The sequence below is a fragment of the Lactuca sativa genome, chromosome 4 (assembly GCF_002870075.4).
Source record: "Lactuca sativa cultivar Salinas chromosome 4, Lsat_Salinas_v11, whole genome shotgun sequence".
In the NCBI taxonomy this organism is placed as follows: Eukaryota; Viridiplantae; Streptophyta; class Magnoliopsida; order Asterales; family Asteraceae; genus Lactuca; species Lactuca sativa.
Genome location: NC_056626.2, coordinates 305,893,942 through 305,912,291, shown reverse-complemented (window position 1 = coordinate 305,912,291; position 18,350 = coordinate 305,893,942).

The window sequence follows — 18,350 nt, the reverse complement described above, 5'->3', positions numbered from 1 at the left end:
AACGGGTTTGACAGGACTATAATTCTCCCTTCATTAAAAGTATTAATGAAAAATACTAAGTAACTAAACTCTTAATAATACCCAGTCTTAGTTACTTAGGAAAAATGTGAATAAGGTGCTAACCCATGAAATTACACTTTACACTTTGTCTAAGTCGTTAGTGGAGCGTGTGTGGTTAACCGGCACACTAACTTGGACTTAACAAGGTAGGTAAAGGGTGACTTAATATTTATCATAGTATCGATGGAGCGTGTGTGGTTAACCGGCACATCGATTGAGGGGTAATTTATTAAGGGTACCAAGTGATTTGCATGGTTACTTCACACCTTGTTTTGTGATCCTCGGTATCCCAGTCACAAAACCTGAAGGGCACACTCGAGATTGAAACATGCCATTGAACAGTTCAATGAATCTCAAAGATCTAGGAGTTTCAAAACCAATTAAAACCTAATAATACATTTCGTTTATCTTGGTGGAAATTGGTGAATCGTCATTCACCTACCTTCAAATATTTTATAGCTTGGATTACGGCATACCTCTTCTAAGTTATAAAATAGTTTGTTGGGTCCTAGCCTTAATATTTCATATTGGGTGTCATATTAAGGACTTTAAATCAACTATCTTGAATATCTCCCAAAAGATGTCTGTAATAGACACCTATGATCTTCCCAAATCTCTTGAAACAAGGTTTCCTAAATGAAGATGATGTCCCTTGGAAATCATACTTCTTTCTCCTCCTCCAACTATTCTCCTAACCCACAAGTTCTTGAAAAGTTTAAGGTCACTCAAGCCCTATTGGCAAGGCAAGGTCTATGTGTGGTCACATCTTGGAGATGTAGTCACATATTGACAAGACGGGAGAGTTGGGTGTCAAAGTCTTGAGAAAGTTGGTGGTTCAATCACTTTCTAAGTCACATAGTAAGTTCCTTTGGGACACCTATGAAACAGACTATGACAAGACCCTTAATGATCTTATCTATTTGTTAAGATCAACTTCCTAAAACTTTATGGACATTGACAATGATGACATTGGATATCCAGTAAAGCATTCTCTTCCCAATGGAAAGGGATCGGCCATAGTCAACTCGGTTGACCAAAGGGTAAAGAGAAAAGCTAAGTCTGTGATATTCTCGTGTACCATTATCAAAGGGTCCATATGTTTATATTGCCAAAGGAAGGGGCATTGGTTGCGAAGCTGCCAAATTTACCTAAGGATGTTAAAGTCAATAAGTTTGACTCTACTTCAGGTAAAGTCCACTATCTAACTCTGTTAAGTTTCTATTCTGAGATTCTTGATCCATGATGTGACTGGGTCACATGGTGATGTTTTAAGAATCAAAGAAAAAGTGAAGAATCTTAAAGAAAGAATATGCTGAATCTGATGGCGTAGACGGATTTCTATCGCATAGTTTGAAGATCGGATTCTTGAGCTACTTCTTAGGAGTTATGAGATATTGCTTAAGGAATAGATAACAACAAGTTTTTCATATGGATTGTAAGGATAAGTTTTTCCGCAAAGTTTTAAAATAAAAGAAAATTTTTTGATTTTATTTATTTTAAAATATCCTTACAATGGCATTTGAGGAAAAATTGTTGCTTATATAATTCCATTAAGAGCAAGAGTGGAAATATGAAATTGATTCTTTCATTTGTGGTAATGTCTAAATTTACCAAATAAGGAAAGATTCTCATCACCCAAGTTTTATTTGGACCGGAACTTGGAATCATGCAAGTTGTATAGCATGATGAATGAGAACTTTCAAGTTTTGGAAAATTAAGACTAATTACTTGTTCACATGGATGTGTGAGTCAAGTAAAGGACTAAGGGATCGAGTACACATTCTTGTGCACTGATTAAGTCCACCACAAAAGTTTGATTCGTCATAGTTTACTAAAGGTCAGTAAATATGATTATACTTACAAGCTTAAGTGTAACTCTGAGACATTGGAAAAGGTTCCAATGTATGGCAGAGCGAATAAGAAGAATCAAATTAGGCAGAAGGATAAAAGTTTCTCAAATCTGAAAAGATGGGAGAGTACTTTAGTATCAGTTTTTGTGATCATCTTAATGATTAAGAAACCATAGCACAATCAGTTCTCTAAGGAAGTCTTAGTGCATTCTTATGACTAAGTAGAGGAACTTGAATTGTTGAAGTGGTTAAATCAAGAAGATGAGTCATACTTCGTTCCAATACAAGTCTTAGAGTCATACTCCAAGATTGTAACTTGAGTGACATGTCTTAAAGAAGGTTTAAAACACTTGTCAAATGTAAGAGTAAAAGTTTTCTACTCTTGTACATTTGAAATTGGTAAGTTGTGATGTTTTGGACAAAACAAAGACCAACTAAGGCCAATTGTGTGAAGTGTTTGTCTTGATTAGAATCCACACTATCTCTTGGATATTTGACAAGGGAGTCATATAGGTCAAGAGGACAGTGGGAGTCTTAAAGGTCTTGAATGTCTCAAGAACTAATCAAGAATAGAACCTGAAGTTCTTCACTAGCACACGACTTGAGGTTTATAACCTATCGTGTTGACATATCTGTGCCCATTCCAGTTAAAGTTGGCTTTGCAAATGAGTTCTTAGAGTTCTCAATTGGCTGCACAACAACTTGGAAGCAATTGCAGGCCCTTGAGCTGCTAGGTGGCAAGAAATTAAGATTGAGTTCAGTCCATATGAGTTTGGATTTGTCATTATCCTTGTCTTGTGACTATGATTTTGACAATTCACATGGATAAGAACACATACACCAGTAAATCTAAGTGTCATAAGGTTTCTCTCCGATTCATGAAAATGATGGTGAGGAAACACTTTCACTAAGTAGATTTTAGCTAGATAGCAATTGTGATATTTGCATTCTCAAAGTCATTAGTGGAGCGCGTGTGGTTAACCGGCACACTAATATGGACTTGTGAGAAGTGGCAAAAAGGTCTAACCATTATGATTACGGCATACCTCTTCATAATTGTTTAGACTCACAAGTGTGCTATCTAAGGGAAGGTGTATGATTTTGATAAAGTCTTATCAAAACAATCTAGTATCAGAAATCTGAACTTTGGTAAGAAAGTCAATGAAGTATTGATTTCTAGAAGTCCAGCTGATTTCTGAGTACATGTCAAAGCTAGTGGGAGCATAAGTGTTATCCTAATAATCATCATGTTAGTGGGAGCATGATAATTATGATAAGTATTTCAAGTTAGCAATGTTAATTATAGAAAACAAAAGTTTCAATTGGGAAAAAGTTGTTTTGCTATAATTAAGGGAGAGGAAATTATACTTCATCTCAAATCTATAAGCTTAGATCGTGAGGTTTTAATCATTTAGTCAAGGAAATATATATGAATTTCATGTTGGAATGGCTCAACATAAGGAAATTCTGTATATGGGTCCATTATTTGCGTTCCAAAATTCGATTATGATTACGGCATCCCTTTTCATAATCTGAATTATGAGAACTTGGCAAATTGAAATGGAAATATTATAGCAAAAGACTGGTTTAGTCTTTATGTAAGACATCATGAATCGTGTCCCATATGCTTCGGATATAGGATCGATTACATGTGCTATAATCATCCGTTCTAAAATTTTCCAAATGCCTGGGGCATTAAGAAGGGAAAAGGTTTAGAACTGGATATGACTAAAAGAATTAAACAATTATCGAGGACAATCTAAGGTTTACCAATGATTGGGTGCTCAAGGACAGTTGGAAGTATAGTGATAATTCTGGAAGGACTATATTGACATAATCTGTAAGGAGGTAACTCTTGTTCAGAAGTAATAGTCAAAATGGAATCTGGAAATGTTTCAAAGTTAGAATTTTCAATCTTTTTAAGATTAGGAAACTTAATGCAAGAAGGATATTTCCAAGGAGTTGATCTCCTTTGGAATACTCTGTAATGATTGTTGCCAAGTCTTTGTGACTTTGTGCATAATCATTACAAGAGGATCAATTCATATAAGTTTAGAATCTGACAGATTTCAGTAAATGGCATGAATTTGGAATTCTTGCATTTGCAGTAAGGATTTGGGAGTGTGAAAAGAGAATCATTGAAGTTATGTTCAATGGATCTAGTTCACAAAATAAAGATCATAGACAAACATAGTATGCATACTTTGTGTGTGGCATGACAAGTGTTTAGGAAAAACACAGTGTACATGCTTGGAGCTTGGGACAACTATTGTGTTAAATTCAAGAATAAAGTTGATAGCTGAAATAGTAGACAATGAATAATGTGTAATCATATGGTGATAAATAAAAGGTGTTTTATTTATATTCATAAGTTCTGAGACCATATTGGATTCAATTATTATTGTGTTTCATTTTGCATGTTTTGACTTCCCGAATAAACTAGGTTATTCTTCCGGAATGACTAAGTTATTCAAACCATCCACAGTCGGTCATATGTTGGAAGTAGATATGAATTAAGACTGTCATGATGGGTTGTAGAGGTCTAAGGTGTTGGACAAGGCTACAGCAATCATGAGTGCTCATAAGTTCTGAGTATTGGATTCAACCCGCGCTCATTGGAATCACTTCATGGATTTTATCACGAGTGATCATGAGACGATAATATCTTATATTCTTCAAACCTAGAGATATGAGTTGTTACTATGAGTTGATAGTACATTGATTGCACGAAACCGCATTTGGTAACTCTGTGCTATACAACGTGCCTTTGTGTATGATTCAACAAGTAGTAGAACAATCCATATGAGTCGAAGTTTATCCATTCCTTTTACCTTCGGGATAAAAGCGATATCTGTGGGCCCCTCGATGATTCGACAGAAGCTTTTGAGAGCTACGATTGCCAGTTGGTTCCTGAAGTCATACGCAATAATAGTTTTAGACTTATCCAAGTGGGAGACTGTTGGATTAATGTCTAAGTCCATAACTATAATTGGTAAGATTTGACTCGACCCGGCATGGTCCATTTGGGTTGCATACCATCATGCACTTGGATAGACTATAATGAGAGAAATAAGACACTTATGGTTATTAATATATTATAAGTTCTAGTATATTAATAATAAGAATAATAAGATTATTTAATTAGTATTGATCAAGAATTAATCTAGGATTAATTAAGTGATGAAAAGAAGACTAATTAAATATATGGGTTGATTGTGTAAATCATCCATACTTGTATAGTGGGCTAATGCTCCATGGATAATCAAGTTGGGCTAAAATCCATAGGATGGTCCATGGATGCTCCATGGTGTATTTGTACCCATGGATCATGGAAATGAAAGGCCATGTCAATTAGGGTTTACATGGTGTAACCCTAACTATATAAGCATCTTATTATTGAGGAAAAATCGGCCACTAGTAGTGTTCTAGAGAGGGCTAGCCGATTTCATGAAGTGTAGAATTCTCTCAAGCTATTCTAAGTGTTTTGATGATTATGATTCCATTTGAGGTGTCACACTTGGGGCACTAGGCACTCAAGCTTCATGAAGACTTTCTACAAAGAGGTATGTATTCTATGTTGCTATAGTTATTGATTTGTATGCTAGATTAGGATAATACCTTGGAAGTTCTTATTTGCATGTATAATAGAGAAAACATAGATCCAAGGTATTTAGGGTTGCATGTACACTTAGGAAGTGTTAGAATGCTCAAAACCCAACAGTTTTGGCCTCAAGCTCACTTCAAGTCCAAGCCTAGGACCGTGAACACGTAGAAAATGCTTGTTAGGGCCTTAAAATACCTCGTTTTTCAAGTCTTTCCCTGAGTGTATAGCCGTAAACTCCTTAACCGTACGCTCCAGGACTGTATACTACATGGGCCGTACACATGCTGGTCGTACACTCCATCGTGTGGCCGTAAACCTCCCTTATTGTATCATTTGTGATTTTGACACTTAGTTTCAAGTGTTTCCTAGTCCCTAAGGTGATTCTCTATCATGATTAGTTTCCTAAACACTAATTATATACATATATGTGCCATTATGTGCTTAATAGGATCCGTGTGTGTTCGAGACTTCACTTGACACTTAGCATCCTACAATCGATCTTACATTCGCATCACTCACAACTGGTGAGTTCATATCCCTTAGCTTATCTTTTAAATGATTTTAAAATACTTTTACGGGGAGGGGGAGATATAGGTAGAACTATTATAGTTATTATATCAATCACATGTGATTAATAACCATCAAACAAGTGAATTTTCTTATACTTCAACTGTTTTATCAAACAAATTTTTCAAAACATTTATGAACTGACATCAAGTCATCTGTTACCATTCAAATGGTTAAAACTCGTTTATATGTTAAACTCTTTATTAAACTCCTTTAAACTTATATATATTGTCAAAGTCATGTCTATATAGATATAGTTATATCATTAAGGTTGAAAGGACTTAGGACTAATAACTCACTTTATTTCATGTTCCTTATTTGGTTTTGGACTTAGAGTATCCGGTTGTTTGTCCAAGTGTTGTTTGAATCTTAGTTATATATTATGTATATATATACAGATATAAAATTTCTTACATCAGTTAAGCACCTTTGGCTAGCAAAGGCATACAAACATACTCAGTCATTCAAACAACATTACTAGTAAACTATAATAGGTATAGTTTAGAGGTTCACTACTCACTATTTCTAGTACAATGAAATATACAATAGTTAGTTCATTCATGAGTCAATACAAACTTACTATTATGAGAAACAGAAAGAACATTCTATTATGAGAAACTAAGAGAACATATACTACACTATACAAAGAGAACATCCTATACACTAGAAGAAAGAGAACATACAATACACTAAAGCATACTATACAAACAAAAGAACACTATAACATTAATGTGAGCCACTACTTCATGACATGGCAATCTACTGATGTGTCACGTTTTGTAACCAGAGTCTCCTGGAGGAGAGCGTGAGTTTGTGTATAGATCTATACGGGACTGACCGTCCTACACCTTGTTGCTAGCTATAGTGGGACCTATAGGTCTACGGGTGATGAATGTCATACCATTTCAACATCTTTGATCGTCGTGTTTTACTATTCAATCAAGTATGGTTACAACCTAATCACATTTTACCTTAATTAACAAATTGGTTTAAGGTAGTTAGTACATTGGTAGTTACTTATATACAACACTACAGTACATCATTATTTTCCCGTTACGTTCACATCGTGATCTTCTCACATAAATGGTAATGAAAACTATATTTTGGTGATGATAGTCATACTTGGGAAAGATACTCACTTTTAGAAACGAATAACATACAAAACATTTGGGCCTTGGTAGAAGGCTACCTTCTAGTATAAAATATAGGATTTTCCAGGAGATACAAACATTTTCAAACACTTTCATACAAGAAATGACACTAAAATACTTATGAACTCACAAGCTTTAATGTTGATCTACTCTTACAAAATAACTTGTATTCTCACGTCACTAGTAGACAGGTACCGATGACCAGGTTTTGAGAAGACGGAGCTTTCAAGACTCGTCTTTATTTTGATTATTCATTTTCGGTGTCTTATAAAATACACACAAAACACACTTGTATTAAATTATATTATTAATGCAATGGATGATGTTGTTGCTTATTTACTATTATGCATGGTTGTGATACTGTATATGACGTCCTCCACCCCAGAACGTTTCTGCCGTTCCGGTTTTGGGGTGTGACACTTAAGCTGCTTCATGTTCCATGTACCTCCCACTTGCTGTTTCAATAGAAACTTGCTTTCTACTAACTTAGATTTCACAAGAATAAAAGAACCTATTCTCGGTGGGCTTGCATATAACAATCTAAGCCACATTTAGAATATTATACAAATATGTATTTAGTAGATTTTAGGTTTAGAAGCTTCAGTCGAACATCGACTTCAAATCCATAAAACATTGAGTAAGACAAGGATGGAGCCTTTCCATACTAAGTCTTATAAATTGTTTAATCTACGTATTAGTTGGTATTGGTATTTAAGATACAATTAATTGTGATTGAAGTATTATCCCAAAAGGATTAAATGAGGATGTTTCTACCGATTAGAAAGTAAATCATACCAAGTAAGATTTAATTCACCCTTTATTATCATTAAAGCCTTAGATGGTTCTTACATATTAATATCTCAACTTTTGAAACCTTCAAAAATGATTTCACAATTATGCTTTATCATGTAAAATATAATTACAACTACCATAGTTGTTAAAAAATTTGATTTGGTATCTTGTGCTTAATCTCAGACATTCATTAAAAGCGAAGTCATATACCAAAGTGTATAGTTCCTTAATTATTTTTCTCTACACCTTAGTGAAAATATCATTAGGAATCCTTTACATATAAATAAGGTTCACATATGTCAAATAAAAGTACATTAATTGTCTTCAAAGATCCCTTTCTAGAAGTTGAAATATGTGAATGTCATTTATATAATAAAGATAACAGTGTCAAAGATGAGTTTGACTTAAAACATGTTTAAGTCAAAAAGTGCTTGCATATAGAACTTAATTTTATTTATAAGAATGCTGATATTTACTCCACACTTCCGTTAAGAGATCTAGTCTCATAAATAGAAGTTAATCATTTCAGAATATGAATATTATCGTTATGAAAAACAATTGAGTAAAATGTAAAAAATTTAAATAAAATAAATGAGACATAAGTTTATACATTCTAAATTAAAACAAACATTGTTCCAAAAGAAATATTGTTTTACATTACAAGTAATTTATGTTCTAAGCATAAATAATAAACCAAACTCCAAGAGTGTAGTTCCAACACTTCAGTAAATATTTGGAAACCATTTATAAATATTTGATTAACATTTAAGTACCAAGTACCTAAGTGTTACATGAAAAGTATGAGTTCTATCTACTAGATACAAGAAGTACTAGTCTCTTCCAAACCTAATTTCCAAATAAGAGGAGCAAATCCTCTTCTAGTGTCCAGTTTCTTCACAAAAGAAACAAGATCCATCTATGTGGCCTTTAGTGGATTTCTTGGGATTAAAGGTGTTTAGTCCATAAAACATGGGCCTCATGGATCACACAAGATGATTCCTTTAGCCTTGCATTATTCCAATGTTTAAACTATCTTTAAATAAAATATCACTATATTTATTAGAATATTGCTTGATCTGTTATATCATCAGATATATGTTTAAACTATCTAAGACTTCCTAGAAGTCATGAAAAATTATTCCTAGCTTGATTTTAGAAGAGTCTTTAGCATCATAGTGATGCAATTACTAGGTATCATGTTCAGGTTTAATTGCTCAAAGAAAATAGTTTAGGGCTAGGACCTTTAAGTGTATACAATTTCATATTTGTCACGAAATTGTCTCTGAAGACACGAACCCATTCATTGAGGTTGTATCTATTGAATGTTATTGTTTCATCAAGTCATTAAAGAACATGACAATTCATGATAATGAGAATGGATTATTTATCTACAAAATTTTAGCAAAATTCATTTAGTATTTTCAATCTTTAATCATTAATAATTAACACCTTTTAGTTTCCAAAAACATTAATTTTTAAAGGCTAGGATACAAGTAGCAAAACAAATAAATGGTTAGATATCTTTTATCCTATCCATTTGAATTCAACCAGGTAGATATCAATTATCAATTATATCTTGCTATATAATTCCTAGATTTATGGTATCTCTAATAACAAATTTAATTACACATGTTTAATCCTGTGTATGCCTCAGATTTCTCTCTCTTTGGTATCCTTTATCATAAAAGATTTCCGATCAAATCATCCAACTTGAAAACCTTATGTAATGGGCCTATAACTTGGTTATAGAAATCACGATGTAACAGCCCGGAATCTCAGGTATTGTTAAATTATGTTTTTGGGGTGATTTAAGAGGGGACTCGGCGAGTTGGAGCCTAGACTCGCCGAGTAGGATCGTAGACTTGGTCGCGGGTTCGCGACTGGACTCGACGAGTCCAGATATGGACTCGGCGAGTCTACGCTGTTTAGCGAAAACCCTAACCGTTCAGGTTTGGGACGTATAAAAAGGACTCATTGGCCGTCATTGTTCATTTTAGCCTTCTGAGAAGAACCCTAAATCGATTGATTTGAGGGATTCAGGTGCACCTTCGGGAGTAACTGAACTCAAACCGTGGATTTGAGGAAAACTTTTAAATAAAGGCATAAACTTTTGTAAATGGTTTTGTGGTAAGCAAGAAAGAATCAGTGTGTACGATCAGTCAGCGCCCGAACGGTAAAGATCCCCAAAATACCTTACAATATTATATGATATGAATTGTTATGCATGCTAGAAGACTAGGTATTCATGATAGGACTAGAGTGGCCTGATTTGTGATGCCTTAGTCTAGGGAAGTTTGCCGATATGAGATGCTTTGCTAGTGTGCGGGTAGAAAGTGCATAACAGAAGTAGAGTACTCACTATCCGGGGTTTGGGGAGGAAGATTTGGGATGAATGCTGATGCGGTGTGATCGGTAGTATTGGGCCCGTACTACCGAAGACACCGGGTCAGTGGGAGACCCAAGTAAGAATCCATGGATATCGGAGACTGGGTAGGGTTGCGTTATCGAGTGCGATTATACTCGATGGAGTCTCTGATAGTTTTATGTTGTATTTCAGAGACGTCATGGTTAGACCACGCCACGGAGCGAGTTCGAGCGGTGTGAGTGACGAAGAGATTCGTCAGATGATTCACGAGGAGGTAGCTGCGGCGATCCGGGCTGAGATCCCGGAGATGTTTGGGTCTATTAAGACCACCCTGATGGAGACGTTTGATGAGCGGTACGCCGCATTGACTGAGGTTGCAACCGCTGCAGCTACCGCAGCTGTGGCCGCTGCTAGGCCACAAGGGGGTGACTCGTTGCTGTTCCGAGAGTTCAGCAACACGAAGCCACCAGAGTTCGATGGCACGCAGGATCCGATTGCTGCGATGAGGTGGATCGCGGATATAGAGGGGTGCTTCTACACTTGTTCATGCCCGGAGCACCTGAGGGTACGGTTCGCTTTGAACCAGCTCCGTCTGGGAGCGAAGGACTGGTGGAAGTTCGTGACGGCGAACTTCACTTTGGCAGAGATTACAGCAGTGACATGGGAGGGGTTTACTGCTATGTTCAGGGACGAGTACGTTCCCCCGTTGGAGAGGGAACGATTGGTTCAGGAGTTCTTAACCCTCAAGCAGGGTACTGATTCTGTTGCGGTGATCACACGGAAGTTTCATGAGAGAGCGATGTTCTGCCCCGAGCTGGTGTCCACTGATCAGGCTTGGATGTGCCGGTACTTGGGAGTGTTGAGGAGGGATATCCGGGAGTTTGTGTCAAACTCCACTTACCATACTTTTGCTGAGCTTCAGGCGAATGCCAGGAAGCGCGAGATCGAGTTGGAGACCCAGGCCAGGGAGGAGGCCGAGTCTCAGCGGGTGGACCGACGACCGGCTCAGTCCCAGCCGGCAGCCAAGCGGATAAAGTCTGCTGATTCGAGGACAGGAGGTTCGAAGGGCCGGACATGCGGAAAGTGCGGCAAGGGTCATGATGGGGCGTGTCGATCTGGTGCTTGCTACAAGTGTGGCAAGGAGGGGCACATTGCTAGGGAGTGTCCCAAGGGATTTACGGTTTGCTTTCATTGCAACCAGACAGGCCATAGGAAGGCCGAGTGCCCTCAGCTTCTTCAGGGATCTGCACCTGCTACCAGAGCTACTGCGACTCGACCGGTGAAGGCCGAGGCCCCGAGGGCTCGGGGGAGAGCCTTTCAGTTGACTGCGGAGGAGGTCCGCGCTGCACCCGATGTTGTGGCAGGTATGCTGTAATTCATGTATTTATTTTAATGTCGAGACGTTATGCTTATGTTATTATATGCGTAGGTACTTTCCTTGTGAACTCTGTGCCTGCCTTAGTGTTATTTGACTCGGGTGCGAGTAGATCCTTTGTATCTTTAGCCTTTAGTCAGCATATCAGCATTAGTCGTGAGTCGTTGAGTCGGCCTCTGAGGGTTTCTATAGCTGACGAGACAGTGATTTGTGCCACGGAGGTTATCCGGGGATGCGTATTAGAGATTTTCGGGGTCGAATTCCCGATTGACCTGATTCCTATTGCGATGGGTGATGTCTGTGTCATCGTGGGCATGGACTGGTTGAGCCAATTCGGCGCTGTCATCGACTGTGAGCGTCAGCTGGTGACTATACGAGACCACAGTGGGGGAGTTCTTTCGGTGTACGGCGAGGGTACCCGTTCGGGATCAGCTTTTTGTTCGGCCGCTAGGGCGAGGCAGTGTCTACAGCAGGGCTTTAAGGGTTTTGTGGCGTATGTGATGGATACGCGGGAGGTTTCCGAGAGACCGAAGTTAGTTGAGGAGGTCCCTATGGTGCGTGAGTTTCCAGATGTTTTCCCCGAGGAGCTGCCGGGAGTACCTCCTGTGAGGCAAGTAGAGTTTGGTATCGATCTGGTTCCGGGGGCCGCGCCTATTGCTAAGGTGCTGTATCGTCTTGCACCTCCAGAGATGAAAGAGTTGTCTTCGTAGCTCCAGGAGTTGCTGGGGAAGGGATTCATTCGGCCGAGCAGCTCGCCGTGGGGAGCACCTATTCTGTTCGTCAAGAAGAAGGATGGTTCACACCGGGTGTGCATTGATTACCGGGAGTTGAACAAAGTGACGGTCAAGAACCGTTACTCAGGTGAGAGTGCGAGATGAGGATGTCCAGAAGACAGCGTTTAGGACGCGATATGGGCATTATGAGTTTGTGGTGATGCCTTTCGGGCTCACCAATGCCCCGGCTGTGTTCATGGATCTCATGAACAGGGTATGCAGGCCGATGTTGGATCGGTCAGTGATTGTATTTATCGACGACATTCTGGTGTATTCGAGATCTAGAGAGCAGCATGAGGAGCATTTTAGGGAGTTCCTTGAGGTATTGAGGTCGGAGAAGCTTTATGCAAAGTTCTCCAAATGTGACTTCTGGTTGCGGGAGGTCCAATTTCAGGGACATGTTGTTAATCAGAAAGGGATATTGGTCGATCCGGCCAAGGTTGAGGCAGTGATGAGTTGGGAGGTGCCGAAGTCACCCTCTGAGATCAGGAGCTTCCTTGGGTTGGCAGGGTATTATCGGAGATTGATTAAGGATTTCTCCAAGATCGCAGTGCCGCTCACCAGATTGACCCGCAAGGGTGTTGCATTCTCATGGGGGCCTGAACAGCAGACCTCCTTTGAGACACTTCGCCAGAGGTTGTGCGAAGCCCCGGTATTAGCTCTCCCGGAAGGGATGGAAGATTTTGTAGTATATTGCGACGCATCGATTTCGGGACTGGGTGCAGTGTTGATGCAGAGGGGTCATGTGATAGCGTATGCGTCGAGGCAGCTGAAGCCTCATGAGGCGAGATATCCCACGCATGATATAGAGTTGGGGGCAGTAGTATTCGCTCTCAAGATTTGGCGTCACTACCTGTATGGGGTTCGATGTACGATATACACAGACCATAAGAGCTTGAAGTATTTGATGGATCAGCCCAACCTAAATATGCGTCAGAGGAGGTGGTTGGATGTGGTCAAAGATTATGATTGTGAGATCCTGTACCACCCAGGCAAGGCTAATGTGGTAGCCGACGTGTTCTGCCGCAGGGCGAAGAGCACTCCATTGTGAGATGTATGCTTGAGACTGACTGTGATGACTCCAGTATTGGATGCTATTCGTGGGGCACAGGCCGAGGCTGTGCGACCCGAAATGCAGAAGAAAGAGCGGGTTGTGGGGTTAATTTCAGAGTTCGTTAAGGATGGACGAGGGCTTATGACGTTTCAGGGTCGGATTTGGGTACCGTTCGTGGGCGGTACGCGTATTACTTTGATGGAAGAGGCTCATAGATCGAAATTCTCGATCCATCCCGGTGCTACGAAGATGTATTTGGATTTGAGGAAAGAGTATTGGTGGCCCTGTATGAAGAGGGACGTGGTATGGTTCGTTGAGAGGTGCTTGACCTGCCGTAGGGTTAAGGCTGAGCACCAAAGACCGCATGGCAAGTTACAGCCATTGGAGATCCCCGAGTGGAAGTGGGAACAGATCACTATGGATTTCATCACCAAATTGCCGAGGACTGCCAGGGGAGTTGATGCAATTTGGGTGATTGTGGATAGGTTGACGAAGAGTGCCCACTTCCTTGCCATCAGCGAGAGTTCTTTAGCGGAGAAGTTGGCGGAGATATATGTGAGAGAAGTGGTATCTCGGCATGGGGTGCCGATCTCGATTATTTCAGACCGTGATGTACGTTTCACTTCCAGGTTCTGGAAGAAATTCCATGAGGAGCTGGGTACTAAATTGCAATTTAGTACCGCATATCATCCCCAGACAGACGGCCAGAGCGAGCGGACAATTCAGACACTGGAGGACATGCTTCGAGCGTGTGTGTTGGACTTCGGGGGTAGCTGGGATGCATATTTACCTTTAGCAGAGTTTTCCTACAACAACAGCCATCATTCGAGCATTGGTATGCCACCTTTTGAGCTGTTGTATGGTAGGAGGTGTCGGACCCCCATTTGCTGGGGAGAGGTGGGACAGAGAGTGATGGGCAGCACAGAGATCATGCTTCAGACGACAGAGCAGATTCAGCAAGTCAGACAGAGGTTGTTGACCGCCCAGAGCCGACAGAAGAGTTATGCAGACAGGCGCTGATCCGAGCTTGAGTTTCAAGTCGGTGACTTCGTTCTCCTGAAGGTCTCTCCTTGGAAAGGAGTGATTCGATTCAGGAAGAGGGGCAAGTTGGGGCCCCGTTATATTGGGCCATTTCGTGTGATTGCAAGGATAGGCCGGGTAGCCTATCGGTTGGAGTTGCCAGCGGAGTTGGGACAGATCCACGACACCTTCCATGTGTCGCAATTGAGAAAGTGCATAGCCGATGAGTCGACAGTGGTTCCATTAGAGGACATTCAGGTGGATGCGAGCCTGAATTATGCCGAGAGACCAGTAGCCATCAGGGATCGGAAGATCAAGGTTCTGAGGAACAAGGAGGTACCTCTGGTGTTGGTTCAGTGGCAACATCGTAAGGGATCGGAAATGACTTGGGAGCCAGAACGTGAGATGCGGGAGCAGCATCCGGAACTTTTTTCAGAGTGAGACTTCGATGGCGAAGTCTAATCCTAGTGGGGGAGAGTTGTAACAGCCCGGAATCTCAGGTATTGTTAAATTATGTTTTTGGGGTGATTTAAGAGGGGACTCGGCGAGTTGGAGCCTAGACTCGCCGAGTAGGATCGCAGACTTGGTCGCGGGTTCGCGACTGGACTCGACGAGTCCAGATATGGACTCGGCGAGTCTACGCTGTTTAGCAAAAACCCTAACCGTTCAGGTTTGGGACGTATAAAAAGGACTCATTGGCCATCATTGTTCATTTTAGCCTTCTGAGAAGAACCCTAAATCGATTGTATGCATCTGGAGCAAGGATTATAGGCCATTGTTGATTATAGAAGAGTGGTTGTGCAAGGAAGAGAAGGGATTGGCTAAAGGAGCAGCAAGGGAGTCACATTCTGAGGATTGGGGACACAGAGGATACACCATTCAGGTAAGAATTCGAGTATACTATGCTATGTTGATGTAATTATGGAATTAGGGTTTATGGAACCCTTTTGTGAATAGATTGAATGTTACCCTAGTTCCCTAAACGATTGTAACCCTGTATTGGGACCTATGGAGGTCCAGAATGTCCCATGTTTGTGCATTTTGGGAATTGATGAAGGTTTTGGATTGGAATCCTTATGCCTTAGGTCAAAATGTAAATTATGAATCATATGGTGTATCATGAGCACTGAAATGAGGACTTTACGTGATGGATCAGCCTAGGAAGGCCAGACCTAGGAATGGTCGAAGCAGTTCTGACCTTAGGATGCAGTTTGAGCGGTTGCATGGCATGGACTCGCCGAGTTCGATGAACAGACTCGGCGAGTAGCTTGAAGATTAACTAGGACTCGTCGAGTTGTTCTTCAGACTCGGCGAGTTGAGTCGGGGTGGCCCCACGATTCTTCCAGGAGTAACTCGTCGGGTCAAGGAGGATACTCGACGAGTAGATAGGGAATCTCAGAGAGTTGGAGGACGTCTAGACTCGCCGAGTCGCCATGGCACTCGCCGAGTCCGGTCGAGTTGACCGTTGACCGTTGACCAGAGTTGACCTAAGTCTGACTTCTTAGGGATAGTCACACTTAGAAGATATAAGTGTTAATGAGAGATATGTGATGTTATAGGGAGGTTGTAGCTCGTCGGATTGTGCACGAGTGATTTCAGGATTTGCTAGCTTTCAGCATTCACGAGGTGAGTCTTCTCACTATACTGTACCCGGAAGGGTTTGACTGTGTGACCGGAAGGTCAGATATGGTATGTGATATGTATGCTATATGTGGTAATCTGTTTGTTATGTATGTTATGGGCCAGAAGGCGATTATGTTATGGGCCGAAAGGCAATATGTTATGGGCCGGAAGGCAATATGTTGTGTGATGGACCGGAAGGTCGACGTAGGTAGGACCGGAAGGTTTACCCAGCAGGGACGGAAGTCCCCTGAGACACATGGACCGATAGGTCAGGGCCTGGAAAGGCGTATGTGCGTAAGTTGTATATTGGGGAACTCACTAAGCATTTATGCTTATAGTTGTTATGTATGTGTTTCAGGTACTAACGAGGACCGTGGGAAGGCGCCGGCGTGATCGATACACACTGAGGGATGTTTTTATGATCTTGGGATTTAGACTATTTGTATTTGACATAATACTTCAATTATTTATGCCTTGTTTTGAATGGAAATACTTTATTTTTAAAATGAAAAATTTGTTTGAAAATTTGCGTTGTTACACGCGAAGACACCCTGACCAAAAAAAGATTCTAAGCGGTTACGTATCCTTTATCTTACTAGTGCATACAAGAGATGTGCAAGTGTTTTTCAAAAGGATTGCATAGATTTGAGGTTTGTAAAATAAGGGTCTTTATATGTATTATAATTCTAGTTTAAAAACATATAATATCATGGTTTTTACATGTATATAATAAATACGGTATCATTTTTCAAAAGAAAAATTACTTTTAAAGGTTCTATATAATAAGCTAATTTTTTTATATAATTTGACGCCATTCAATTTTAATAAGCAATATTAATTTTGAGTGCATTTGAACCTTATATATCTTTAATAAAACTTCATTGTATTACTTATATATATATATATATATATATATATATATATATATATATATATATATATATATATATATGGAGTTTGTATAGGTTGCAAAAATCATCATTTTAAAACATATAATGAAGTATTTCAAAATTTGTCGTTATTAACGATTTTATAAACCGGGTTTTATTTTAAAAATAATAACTTGTTACATCTTATGTTCAATTTTGTAAACCCAAACTCCATGTGATGTTTATTTTTTCCAAAATTATTTTAGCATGTGAAAACTTAATTTATCAACCACACATAATAATTGCATAAAATAAACAACACAAGCATACATAAAATGATATGTGCATAAACATAGCTAACTAATGACATTTTTTTGTGAGCCAAGACAAAAAATGTCAAGTCCATTCCTAAAGGAACATTTAAGGGGACCAAAAACTTCTTGTAATGTTGCTGTACAAGCTCACACTTGAGTAAACACCCATTGCTTGCAAAAGATTGGAAAAACTTCTTGAAGGCTAAAACTCAACAACTGTCGCTAAAAGTCTAACAGCCCTTTGTAAACAGCATTAGTGACAGTTTTCAGAACATGTCACTAAAAATCCTGCACAACTTTTAGAATTGAAAATTGCTCTTTTGTCTTCAAAAAATGGTTTCAACTTCATTTCTTATTACATTTTTATACAAATAAATTATTTCTAAAAACTAATCTATTACTTTACAAAAATAAATAAGAAAACTAATCTATTTAATTTATTACATACCAGATAATAAATAAATTATTACAACCATTTTTATAAAACAACACACACAACAACATAACAAACACAATGGTCTTTGGCTAGTTTATGCACATCATATACATCAACATACACATAAAACTTTTGTTACATAAAATAACAACTTTAAATGACAGAAGATGCATGTAACTTTTGTTACATAAAATAACAAATATAAATTTGTCATAGAAAATATGTATGAACTTATTTTTCATACAAAAACAAGTTATCCATATTCTCCAAAAACTAAGATTTCCAAAAATCAAAAATTTAACCAAACTTGCAAGGTGGTTCTGATACCAAGTGTTGGGTGTTAGTTAAAAAATTGTTTCATAAACTTCAAAAATATGTCAATGGAAGACTTAAAATTTTGAACATAACATATCATTTTATACAGACCGAGGATCGTCTTGCAAGTTATAGAAGGTTTAAAATACCAACCATAGAAAGGATGAAGATATAACAACCTT